This window comes from Chaetodon auriga, chromosome 17 (assembly GCF_051107435.1).
Source record: "Chaetodon auriga isolate fChaAug3 chromosome 17, fChaAug3.hap1, whole genome shotgun sequence".
Lineage (NCBI taxonomy): Eukaryota > Metazoa > Chordata > Actinopteri > Chaetodontiformes > Chaetodontidae > Chaetodon > Chaetodon auriga.
This window is the reverse complement of record NC_135090.1, coordinates 9424517-9437150: the sequence shown is the minus strand read 5'-3', so window position 1 is coordinate 9437150 and position 12634 is coordinate 9424517.

Sequence of the window (12634 nt, the reverse complement as noted above, 5' to 3'; positions counted from 1 at the left end):
AAGACGATTATAAAAAAGACATAAAAAGGATTTAAAAGACTAAGAATAAAGAAATAAATAGTAAACGAATAAAATAGAAGATGAAAGTAAGCTAGAATAAAATAAGACAGACTAAACAGTAGAATGAAGAATTACAGTGCAGTGCAGTGCAAAATACTGTGTGACTAAAGTGTCCCAGAATTTATTTAATTACAGATAGTGGAAAACAGCGAAATCTTAAGCCCTGATATAAATGAACTGAGGGTTCTTGGAGTTTGTTCCAGATATTTGGTGCACACAAACTGAATGCTGCTTCTCCATGTGTAGTTTGGATTCCGGGAACAGAAGCAGACCTGTTCCACGTCTGAATGGTTCATAACGTAACAGCAGATCATATATGTACTTCAACGGTAAACCATTTCGTGCTTTATGAACCAACAGCACAATCCTTAAATCAATTATTTGACACGCAAGCAGCCAGTGTAAAAATCTCAGAATGGGAGTGCTGAGATCCACTTTGTGAGGACTCTAGCAGCAGCGAGCAGCTGCAGCTGTCTGATCGACTTTTCAGAGAGACCGAGCTCACTGAAGATAAATGCATGAACAAGTCTTTCTAAATCCTGCTGACACACAAGTCCTTTTAGCCTTGATAATAGGCTGCTTTTTTTAATTGTCTTAATGTGGATGTTAAAATTTATCCATGTCCATGAATACACCACAATTTATGGCTTGGTTTGTGGTCTTTATTGTTACACACTCTAGCTGACCGCTCACTTTTATTCATTCTTCTTCGGCTTCTTTCTGTTTTGTCTTTTGTGGCACATCCAATCACTGATTTGTTGAATGCACTTACTCATTGTTTGTATGGGACAGTAGCCACCTGTTGGTATCTAGAACATATAAAATTGTGTCTTATTTGCATAATCACAGTAATATATTTTGTTATTTTCCGTAATCTGGGCTTGTCGCACCATGTAGATGTCGAACAGAAGAGACCCAAGAATGGAGCTTTGGGGGACTCCGCAAGTTGTTTGTATGCTCAGATGTGTAATTATCAATAGACACAAACTCGTTCCTTCAGATAGGATTCAAACCAGCTCAGCGCTGTGCCAGATGTGCTGACTGCATTGAATGCAGCCCTGAGATCTGCAATTAAAAAGACTGACATTATGCCACTGCTTGTGTTCAAGTGGATGTCACTCAAGACCATAACAACGACAGTCTCAGTGCTGCAGTGTGGATGAAATCCTGACTGACAATGTCCAAACAATGGCTTAGGCCCAGGGAGGTGTTAAGTGTGTTGTGAGCGTTAAGTTGGCCTACAATTGTTGACGAGTTGTCTAGATTAGTCTTTTTATTAAGTGCTGACTATTTTTGGCAGAAGATCTGTCAGAAAAGAGTTGCAATCAAAATAGAAGCACACATGGTGGTTTTACGGGTCTGGCACAATCTCAACAGCTCTGCAGAGATTGTAAACGTGATTTGATGTAAGCAGAGAACATGAATAAAAGAAGATCAACACAGGCAATGCTGGATGCCCAGGTGGCTCACCTGGTAGAGCACGTCCTGGTAGGCTGAGTCCTGCGTTTGATTCTGGCCTGGGCCCTTTGCTGCATGTTATCCCCTCTGTCTCCCCTGCCTCTCCTGTCTCTCTCTCCTGCTGTTACTATCAGTAGAGCAGAAATGCCAAAAAAAGTGCACACACACACACACATACGCACATATCAATTTGCGCTTAAGACTCCCACAGCAGACAGGGATTCCTGAAGGCATCAAACAGCTTTGTCTCCATCACAAAAATAACACATCAAAGTCTCCAAAAACTCTAAAAACTCACACATGCAGGAGATCAAAACACACGTCATACATGTTCAGTCATCCCATGCTTATTCATCTTAGAAAAAAATGGAATATCAAACGCCATCTATTCTTTCTTATTACAAATTTATATCACATGATGCGGCTGTGCTAATGCTGCAGTGAGCACTTTTAGCATCTCAGGATGAAAAACCCAACTTCATAGTTTTCTCAGAGGCTTTCTCAGAGAAGTCTGATCCGGAAAACTTTTTTTTTTTTTTTTTTCTAGTGTACTATCTTAGGGCTTAATTAGTAACAGAAATGTTCAAGTCTCGCAATGTGCATCCACCATTACTGGAGCCAAGACTGCCGGAAATAAATACTGTAATGTTCGTTTTTTTTTATCCACTTGCTGTATATAGAGAGTATAGAGAGCAGAGTCCTTGGAGACCTCAGCATCTTGGAGCCTCAGTGCTCCCACTGGCCTCTGATGGATTCCCAGCAGAAATGTCTTTGCCTCATCTCGTCTTCATTACCCCCTCTCTCCCTATCCTCCTCTCCCAAACCAGTGGGAAACAGAGGTAACATGAAATGAAGCGATTCGATTCCTGGAAAGCGTCAATTTGTCAACCTGTTTGTGAATCAAAAGGGTTGTGATTGGAATCAATACAAAGTCTACATCTAGAGAATTAGTGTGGATTTAAAACTCGTAATGATGAAGGCGAAATGAAAAACTATTGGGAGCGCTATTGAAAAGAGGATAGATCATAGCAAGTAAACCCAACCACCCACACACTTGTAGCACCCGGCGCTTCCAATTAAAGTGTTTTGAAGTTCAGGGCTTCTGCTTTGTTTTTGTGTGCTTGTTGTTTTTATCTGGAGTTGTGACACCGAATGTGGTATCATTAGTGCCGTCTCTGTTAGCGACTGCTCATTCCCTCCATCTCTCTTCATCAGTCTTTGTTTCTTTTGTCTTTTCCTCCCTCTCCCCGCTTTCCTCGCTCTGCTTTCATCTCAGATCAGCAGTACAAAGTAGCAGTTTTCAACCCCATCTACCACTTTCTTTTGACTTTTTCCCCCCAAAATACTAGAATGCCAGTTAAGCCGGCTGACTTCATGTCTTCTCCTCTTCATTCTCCTTTCATGCGCCACCTTTTCATCATGCATGTCTTCCCACTTCCTCATCCACTTCTGTTTTCCTCCACTCTTCCCATACTCAGCTGGCACTTTGCTGTTTTCCTCCCTACCTCTTTCTGTGTCCCTTTATCTCCTGCTCCTCCATGGCCCTCTCACATGTTCCCGTAATGAGGTCCCGCTCTCAGAGGACCAGAGCCATCTCCCTTGGCAGGAGTAAATAACCAATCATGCATCATATCTGGCATGACCCTCAACCTATCAGAGACCAGATCAAAGCAGGAAGCGAAGGAGAAGGGGTGCACCCCTCCACTAGAGATGGACCATTATTAGATGGACAGGATGAGGGCTGTTGTGTGCACGATTGCTTGTGTGTTGCGTGTTGGTGTGCAAAGAAAAAAAGTCAAAAATGAGAATAAACCCTGGCACTGAGTGGAGAGTGAAAAGCAGAGGAATAAAGTGGTGTTTCTGAGTTGCAGTGGAGGCTTAAGTAGTAGAGAGGCAGAGAAAAATTAACTGAAGGAGATGTAGAAGGGCAGACAGCACCGCTAACACATTCTGTCATGTGCCATTAGTTCTCAACAGGAAAAGGGGAAAAACAAGTTTCCAGTTTAATCATTTCCGAGTGAATTTGGTAAGACTTGTCACAACAGCCTCCACGGCTGACTGAAATCAAGAGAAAAAGCATAGTTCATTTGTCAAACTCTTCGTCAGTGCCAGTCCTTCATCATTCCTTAAACAACAACGACACGGCTCTTGACGTGGCATTTTAAACCCGAGTTTAACACCGAAACACAAAGTGCAGCCGTGTGTTCTGACAAGTGTTAACATGTCTGTGTGACAGGGTGAGTTCAGAGTATGTGCTCCTTCTATTGGAAACGCATAGATGCTCCGTTTCATGTATATTTTATCCACAATGGGATGTGGCTCTGTATTATTGATGGCCGACAGCTCAGCCGCCTGTCTTCTGCTCTCGCCAACCCTTTGAAAGAGTTTAAGTTACAGAGGGTGACTCATAATTGAATCATAGGGCGACTCCCCCAATGCAGGGGGACGGTTAAATGTGAACCAGCCTCCTGGGTTGACATGAAGAAGGGAGATGGAGAGAGATGAGAACAGGTTGAAAAACGTTAAAGCATTTAAAGCAATTACTGCAGTCAGGAGGCAGAGTGTTATTAAAAGGAACGGCTGCTGTGGCTGATTTTGCAGTATTGGCTTCGTAAGGTACATTTTAATGCACTCATTCAATCATTTATTGATCGTTCTTCATTCATTTTCACTTTCACACATACATACCTTTAAACAAGCATGGCGTTCACTCAGCCATCGATCCGTAGTTTTCATTTCTTTATGCAGTTGTTCTTTTCTCCATAGAAGACATGCAAATAGATTATGCAACCAGTAATTATTGTTTTTTCCTCTAGCAATTGAAATGAGTGTGTGTGTGTGCTGGTTTGTATGTGCTGCTATATGATTTTTTTTTTTTTTTTTAAAAGGATGCAATCTGAAAAATACATGTCTATTGTTCATGTAGTTTTCAGTCATTATTTTGTCTGCAAGTGTGTTTACACCAAATTGTCCTTTGATAAGAAGCCTCTTGAAGAAATTGGAGAGATTTTGAACCATAAGCCAGCCATAATATCTGCCTTCAGTATTCTGCATCACAAGCAGTAATTAAAAAGTCTAAATTCAATAAAATATAGAAAAGCCTGCAGGTCATCCTGTTGCTGTGAATATTAATTTGCTGACTTCCTCAAAGGAAATACTATTATGTATTCAGTGAATAACTCCTCAACAGGTAGAAATGCTGCATACATGGATAAGGGTAGTTTGTGTTGTTACAGCAAATGTTAATCTGTATCTGTCATGTAATGGATGCAATGGACAAATAACCTCTCGTAAATTAGTTGAATAAAAATGCTTTAATGTTGAAGGTTAGATGTCAGATCTGGTGTGATCTTCTCAGAAGGCGTCACGATGTCGCACTTAAAACCCTGAACTGCTAATTCTTTCTGACATAAACCCAATTGGAAACAGTGCAAAGACAATATATTTAATGTTTCACCTCATCAGCTTCATTGATTTTTGTGAAATCTGTGCTTATTCTGAATTTGATGCATGATAGTGAGACTTTTCCCCTGCTTATTGTTTCCTATAGAAATCTCTTTATTACCTTGACACACGTCAGTTTTGGTGCATGCCAGCGCCGCAGAACAACAGGAGTGTTTTCACATTGACTCCCTGAATTGGAACATCCTGGCTGCCATATTTGAACTACTTCTTCCGTCTGTTTGATGTGTGCTACAGGCATCAATTTACGCTTGTCAAACAATGCGACACTGTACGATGTGACCAGCGTGTGCTGCGCTCAAGTCGAGTTTCAATATTCTTCTGACGTTGAACATGAAATATTCAAGTTATTTTTCATTTTGTGGCCATAAAAGAAAACAGAATTATTTCAAAAAACACATCAAGCCAGCAATTTGTGCTCCTCTCATTCAGGAAATAAATGATCAAAAGAACATGGACAACACACTGATGAATGTTCTGCTCTTTTCAATCATTGAACTCACTCCAAGATTAAAACAAATACACAAACACTCAATTCCATTTTTGATACTCGCTGGGAAAGGTTCATTTTCCATATTTTAGAGAGAATTCAATTAACGAATGAACAGATGACACACAGACTGCGGTGACTAAGCATCCACAGAATACAGCGTCAGGGAGGATGTGTGTGTGTGTGTGTGTGTGTGTGTGTGTGAGTGTGAGTGTGAGTGTGTATCTGTGCTGTTGGAATCTCAGTAAAGGTCTCATGTGCTCACAATGTGGTCATAAATCAATAGCATCTCCCTGGGGTATAGTCATAGTTTTACTATCTCTCACATTGATCTGTGTGTGTGTGATAGTGACTCTCAGACAAAACACACACACACACACACACACACACACACACACACACACACACACACCAGAGCGTAGAATCAACGGTGGGTGCACATAACACAGACACCCATTGACTTGTGTTCATGCAGACACAATGCACTGGATGGTAGCTGTCACACTAATTATTTTCTTGTGTTAACTCAGGATTGTAAATGTGAGATCGAGGCTGACGCCAGACCAGCTGTGACAGTTAAAAAATCTACTTTACGGTGTCTTTATATGACAGATGCCATCATTTGGCTGTGAACGTACAGTAGCAGCGGCAGCAGCAGCAAAGACGCTGGGAAAGGAGAGGGGAGGCCTAGTGCCAGAATTTGTCTGTGCTCATGCACAGTGTGAGAGGAAACATGAGAGTTGAGGCTGCATTTCATTTCCTCTCACAGACGTTCTCTGTTCCAGCTCAAAATTCCTCGCCAGCTGTCATAGTGTCTGTTTATATTCATGAATTCAGTCTGAATGTTTCAGAGATTTTCTGTCAAAACAGAGGTGAGACTGCGACGCCGGATACCTATCCGTTTTAATAAAAGTCTGCCCTATTTGCTTATTTTGCTCAAAGCTTTTGTTGTCAGATCAGACTTACCGCTGACACAACTGCATGTTGTTGTTGTTGTTTTTTTTATTTCCTCTCAAATGTGTGCTTTACATGCAGGGGCAGTGCTATACAGCTTTCAAGTTTTAAGATGACTCATTTTTTGATCACTGGATGTCGTAGAATTATTGTGTGTGCAGTGACTGATGTTTTTTTTTTAAAGCCATAATCTGTAACATCCTTGTGCTCTTGATACTTCTGCTTTCCTTTGATAGTCAAGAATTATTGCTGTTGTGTTTTTGCACTGCACTTCAATGAGGCCAATTATGCGACTTTTTCAGTCAAGTTTAAAATGTTTAAACTGCTATCGCGCTTCATGTTAAGTACCCGTTTCATTTGAGGTGTTTACATCGTCAGTGTTTTTAGCAAGAACGCTACATTTTTGCAAAATTAACACAATTCATTGCTTTGCCTTTAAATGTGACACTACACATAACAGTAACACTGCAAAATGATGCTGATTCGTATGTTTCCAAATGTCCTATAGAGTAAAAAATAGATTGTGTGTTCTTATTTAATTATAAAGAGTTTATAATGAGTAAATAAGGGAGGGACTTCGTGCACTGCCAAAGAGACAGAAGCAATGATGTTTCCATGACAACAATGGAGCGGTCCAGCAACTGCAATGGATAGCACTGGGGCCAGGATTCATTTTGGACTACTCACCAATACACAGCCCTGATGGGTGACATATTAGATAAGACAAACAAACAAACAAACAAACAAACAAAAACATAAAGTGCAAGGTGGTGCTGTCTGTGGGAGTCAATGGAGGGATGAGTACAGTTCTCCCAAAAAGTATTCTCTCCGCTGGTGTTTTGATGGTGGAGGTCAAAAGATGTGTTCAGACTGAAAGTGATAATGTGGCACGATTGTAAACAAAGTCAGTGGAGCTGAGATGTGCCTGCGTGAAGTAAAGGTGTTTCTACTTGAGCAGAACATGATCTCTTATTCCTGAACTTTGTAAAGTGAATTTAGGAAGTGAATCTACTTAATGCTCATTTACAAGAGAGTAGAGGCCAGTGGAGGGCACTGGTGGAAAGTCAGTGCATTTACTCAAGTACTCGGCTGAAGTACAATTTCGAGTCATTTCCTAAATTATTCTCATTGTTCGCTTCTTTATACTTCCAGTCCACTATGTCTCACAAGCAAATATTGTCCTTTTTACTCCACTACGTTTGTTTGTCAGCTGTAGTTAGTAGTTACTTTGCATATTTAGATTATTAATACAAAATATAAAAAAATGTAAATTAATTATGATGTGTCATTGTACTTTAAGATACCTAGCAGTATATGAAATAGTCATAATTGGCCCCAATTATCAGCTGCAAGCTTAAAATAATGTTTGTGTAACATGTATAAGTCTGAAATGGGTCATTCTGCACCATGAGTACAGTTGCTAAGCAATCTACAGTATATTTTGATGCCAATACTCATGTTCTATTACTTGCATAAAAGTTTGAATGGAGGACACAATATTGACATATAAGTCATCATTATGAATACCAATCTTCTGAGGTGATTCATATTGACCTGTTAAGTTTATATGGCAAACCTGTTAGCAAACAGTTGCTTATTTCACATCCAGCAGTTACAGAACAAAATTATTATTCATGTCATGTTCAGTTCAACTCCTGAGGGAAATATCTGGCTCTTTAGCTGCTAAATGCTCCACTATGTTCACCAGCTAGTTGCAAACTCTCTCCCTCTCTCTCTCTCTCTCTCTCTCTCTTTCTCTGTTCGGTGCTTTGTCACTGAAAACTGCTGCCTCCTGCGGCTGTGAACGACACCATCAGAGCTGTGACAGTGAACCGAATCAGGAAGGTTGTGGGTTGGACCTCTAAACAAGGAGCTGAAAGTAGGTTCACTGTAGTTATTACTAATATATCGCATAAGTAACAGATGTGAGTGCTTCTTCCACCGCTGCTGGAGGGAAATAACACAAGAGAACTACATTCCCAATGAGTTCTGGTTTGAGAAATGGTCAGTCTTACATGTCACACAGCATGCAAGAACACCTGTACAGAAGCATTTGTTATGCTTCTTCGCTTGTTTATTCAGCATTTTCCTTCAATTTGTCATCCACCTGTGTATTGGTTTGCATTATGCAGCTGTTATGTGTTATGTTAGCAGCTGCCTGGTTCCACACTCAGCACCACCTGGGCCACCTGTTGAATTTAACTGCCTCACACCTCTAGTTTGGCCCTCCAGTTCCTCATAATATCTGCAGAGCTACAGTGGCTTGCTTGGTTCGCCATTTTGTGCAAACACTCAGCAATCATGCAGGGTAGGAATCACAACCACAGCGTACAATGTAACGCAGTGGATGGACAAATTTAACAGAGACTCTGCGCTGCACAATTGATGCTGGGGCTCTCAAGAGCATGCTCACTCACTGAGCTTCAAATGTACAGAACCACCGCTGCGTTTCATGTCATCTCCTCTCGCCTTTCACAATATATGCTTCTCCACAGGTCTGCGGTGCCACATATCACCATGCTGCATTCACCTCACACAGCACAGCATGGAAAACTTTGCGTGCGCGTCAAGCTGAGAGGCCCACTTTTAAAACAGGCTTCTCAAAGGCAGCTGCCAGCCGCCCAAAGGAGGCACATGCATTATTCATGTTCATTTACACAACCTCCCGTTTCTTTATCATGGGCTCATCACACTTTCACCACTGCTCGCTGTGCAATGAGGGAACACTGTACTGAAATACATCGGTATTGTATTGCACAATATAGGATAGATACCCCACAGGCCTTCAGATCCTTAGCACTTGTGTGTTGTTAGATTTTGTAATAACAATGGAAACTGTGTTTTTATATGCAGGTCTTCCACTTGAAATCAAGTGTGTATTTTTTTTAGAAATTACTTTCTTATTAAGTTTTCTCATAAAGAATACAAAAATAACACAATTGTGTCATCTGGATGCAGAACATACCTCCTATAAAGGGGGGTTGAACAATAACCAAAGAGAATGAAAACTATTAAGTGTGTGTATGCACTTATGCACACACACATATATAGACATAGATGTGCATGCTCACCCACTCATATCTACATATATGTTCACAAAGACACGGCCACATATTCTCCCAGCTACATGTGCGAATCCACATACAAACCCACTGAAATATCCAAATACAGCACTCTCAACAAGTGTTTGTCTTGCTTGCACAGTGCAGTTCTATAATTTTAAACGAGAAAAAAAGATTTTCATAGTTCTTCCAGGACATTGTGGACTCTTCTCCAGAATGGAGCCACACAGGGACAGATCCAGAAAATGTGAAAGTAGTTTGTCACTACACTTCCACAGGACCTCCAGCAGGCAGTCAGAACAGAATAGCAAGTCTTTTGAGCTGGAGTACAGAAGAATTGAGTCACTTTTTCCAGCTGAATTCTCTCCAAGACGGAGAGCTCGTCACTGACTGTTGCTCTCATGCGTATTTTTGACTGCAGGGGTCACCAAATTCGGCGCGCGGCAGAAATTCAGTAGAAGAAGAACAGAAAGTCAATTGTGCAGTGACTTTTTTGCCATCTCAAATGCAATCACACTGCCAAAGAAATGAGCATAGTTTACGTGGGAGCATAGCAAGAATGTTTTGTCTCTTTCTCAAAAAAATATTAAAAAAAAGCGACTGAGCTGCTGGTACATCAAGCACTCGCCCCTGGCTAACTAGCTGCTGGCTAACTAGCCGCTGGCCAATCTTCTGCATCATTTTCTGTGCATTAATGCATCATTTCCTGCGCGTTCATTAAATTAGCATATTGGGAAAGGCGCTTGCAAAATGCAAATACGTGGAGGTCTGTTGCTGAAAAAAAAAGAAAAATGCCACGGAGGAAGAAAGATGCCGTTTTTCACAAGATAATCTTAAGGATAAACACCTATAATCCTCTGGATTAAGTACTGTGTTTGAGTCCGTGTGTGACTTTGTATATGTGTGACAAGAGGATAAGAGCAAGCTATGGTTGTCAGAATAATGTGTTTTATGTCAAAATAGAAAAGAGTTGAACCACAACAGAGGCTCTTCTAATTACTCTGTGCACGGTGTTTGTCTGTGAGACTTAGTGAGTATGTGTGTGTGTGTGTGTGTGTGTGTGTGTGTGTGTGTGTGTGTGTGCATGTGCTCAACTAGCAGTGATGCGTGTAAAGTATTTAGAACAAAAGCCCTGTCCATTGATAATTTATTACTTCAAACAGCCATGTTTGGCTCAACGGAGAAGAAGCAAGTTACGTGAGTCTGGAGATGAAAACACTGAAATGGCAGCTGTAACAGCACAATAACCATTCCTTTGATGCCAACGTGTCCTTGTTCCTGTTGCACAGCATGTCACCAAAGTTATGGCACTGCATTAAATCCATGTTTTGCTCCTCTCGGATTCATATCCCTCCGCTGGTTTGTTTGATCATCTGCAGCCACACACAGAGTCGCGAGGCTAGCGGCTAAAAGTTCCCCCTGTTAAAGACAATATCTAGCGCCATGTTTTCTGGCAGAGGGAGAGAGGTAGCCGTAGGAAACTCAGTTTGTTTTTGTGTGTGCGTTCTCACACACACTGCATGCACACCTGTCGTCTCCAAGGCAACATCTAGGCTGCACCCCTCTCCACCCCCAATTCGGCAGGGGAAATCAGAGATCCAAATGACTGCTTTCTTCCTCCGCCTCTCTCCACCTTCCTCTCAGCCAATGGCATAAATTCCTCCCCCTTATTCCCTTGTCTCCCTGGGGCAGATGAAACCTTAAATGGAGGTTTAATGAAATCTCAGGGATTGTCCTGTGGCTTGATCACTCGGGCTCCCCTCAAGTGGGGTGGTCCCCCCTTTTCAGCGGTGCATTGGAGAGTGGGGGCACAGTCTCTAATTGCAGGGCCTCAGGACAAGCAAGGGAAGGTACAGGAAATGGAAGTGGGGGGAGAGGGTGAAAAGAGAGATAAGAAAGAAAACTCAAAAAGAATTAGCAGCACATGTTTCTAAAGGTCACATGTGACACACAGAGACACGCTCATACACACACGCACACACAGAACAGTAGTCAGTGGTCCTTCTAACAACTGGCCCCCTGTGGTAGTGATTGTTAAAATGAATATTTAATTAGCACAAGTTAAATTAACACACTGACAGTAGGCGGTGCTGCTGTGGATCATTGAAGCTCGGGTAATTGGAATCTTCCAAAGAGGTTGGAAGTGTGTGTGTATGTGCACGGTGTGTGTATTTGTGTGTGTGTGTGCGCATACTTCCCATAACTTCTCTCGTCTCTAGCAGAGATCAACAGGCTCGAAGCCATGTGCAGCACCAGCGCCAGTGTGCTGTTGGAGTAATTGTTGATCATCACACAAGGCACAATTAAAGAGAAACTATAATGAGTAGATAAACAAAGTATATTTTTAAATTAAAACTTGTTATTGCTAATGAACAACTGCTTCTCTTGGAGCATGTTCCATGGCGCAACAGTTTCCAAGGAGTTCTCCAAAGGCAGTGTTAAATATTGTGTCAATATTTTTCTATTTTCTATCTTCTGTTATTTCATGCAACTAAAATTGACATAAATATGTCAAATGATAAAACTATGGTTATTTTTAATATTGTGTGGTTTGTGTGATGTTTCGGGATACCTTTTAATTAGATTTTTGTGCAGGTACGTTTTAATGAAACAAAGCTGGATTTCTCAATGAACCTCATCAGTAAAAAAAGCAAATAAACCACCATAATCTATTAGCAGGGCCATATGGCATGATGACACTGTCTATATCTGATGATTCTCATGTAGGCTTTGCTTTTTCGTCTAATATATTTGTGTTGACAGTGTCTGCAGGGAGGTGTTGTCTCTGTCCATGGTGCTGAAACATACAGCTCATTAGAGTGAGTGATCATAGTGGTGAGTCAGTTTTTCGCAGGTCTCAGTCTTGACAGTCACCCTCAAAACCTCGCCATTGGACAAAACCAAAAATGATGATGCAATTTCTCATATTAAAAAGCAAAAAAAGGTTGAATCCAGCAGATTCAATAGGCCCAAGTGTGTGTGTAAAGTGTGTGTAATAACATCAAAATCCCAGGTTTTTGATACAAGCGCCATGGCACTGAACATCATGAGCCTTAAACTCCATGTGTAGCCTTGGCATTTTCATGCATGTGTTTTGTACTGTATGCCAGTGGAGGCAAAGGAGGCATTGTAAATGTATCATAACTTG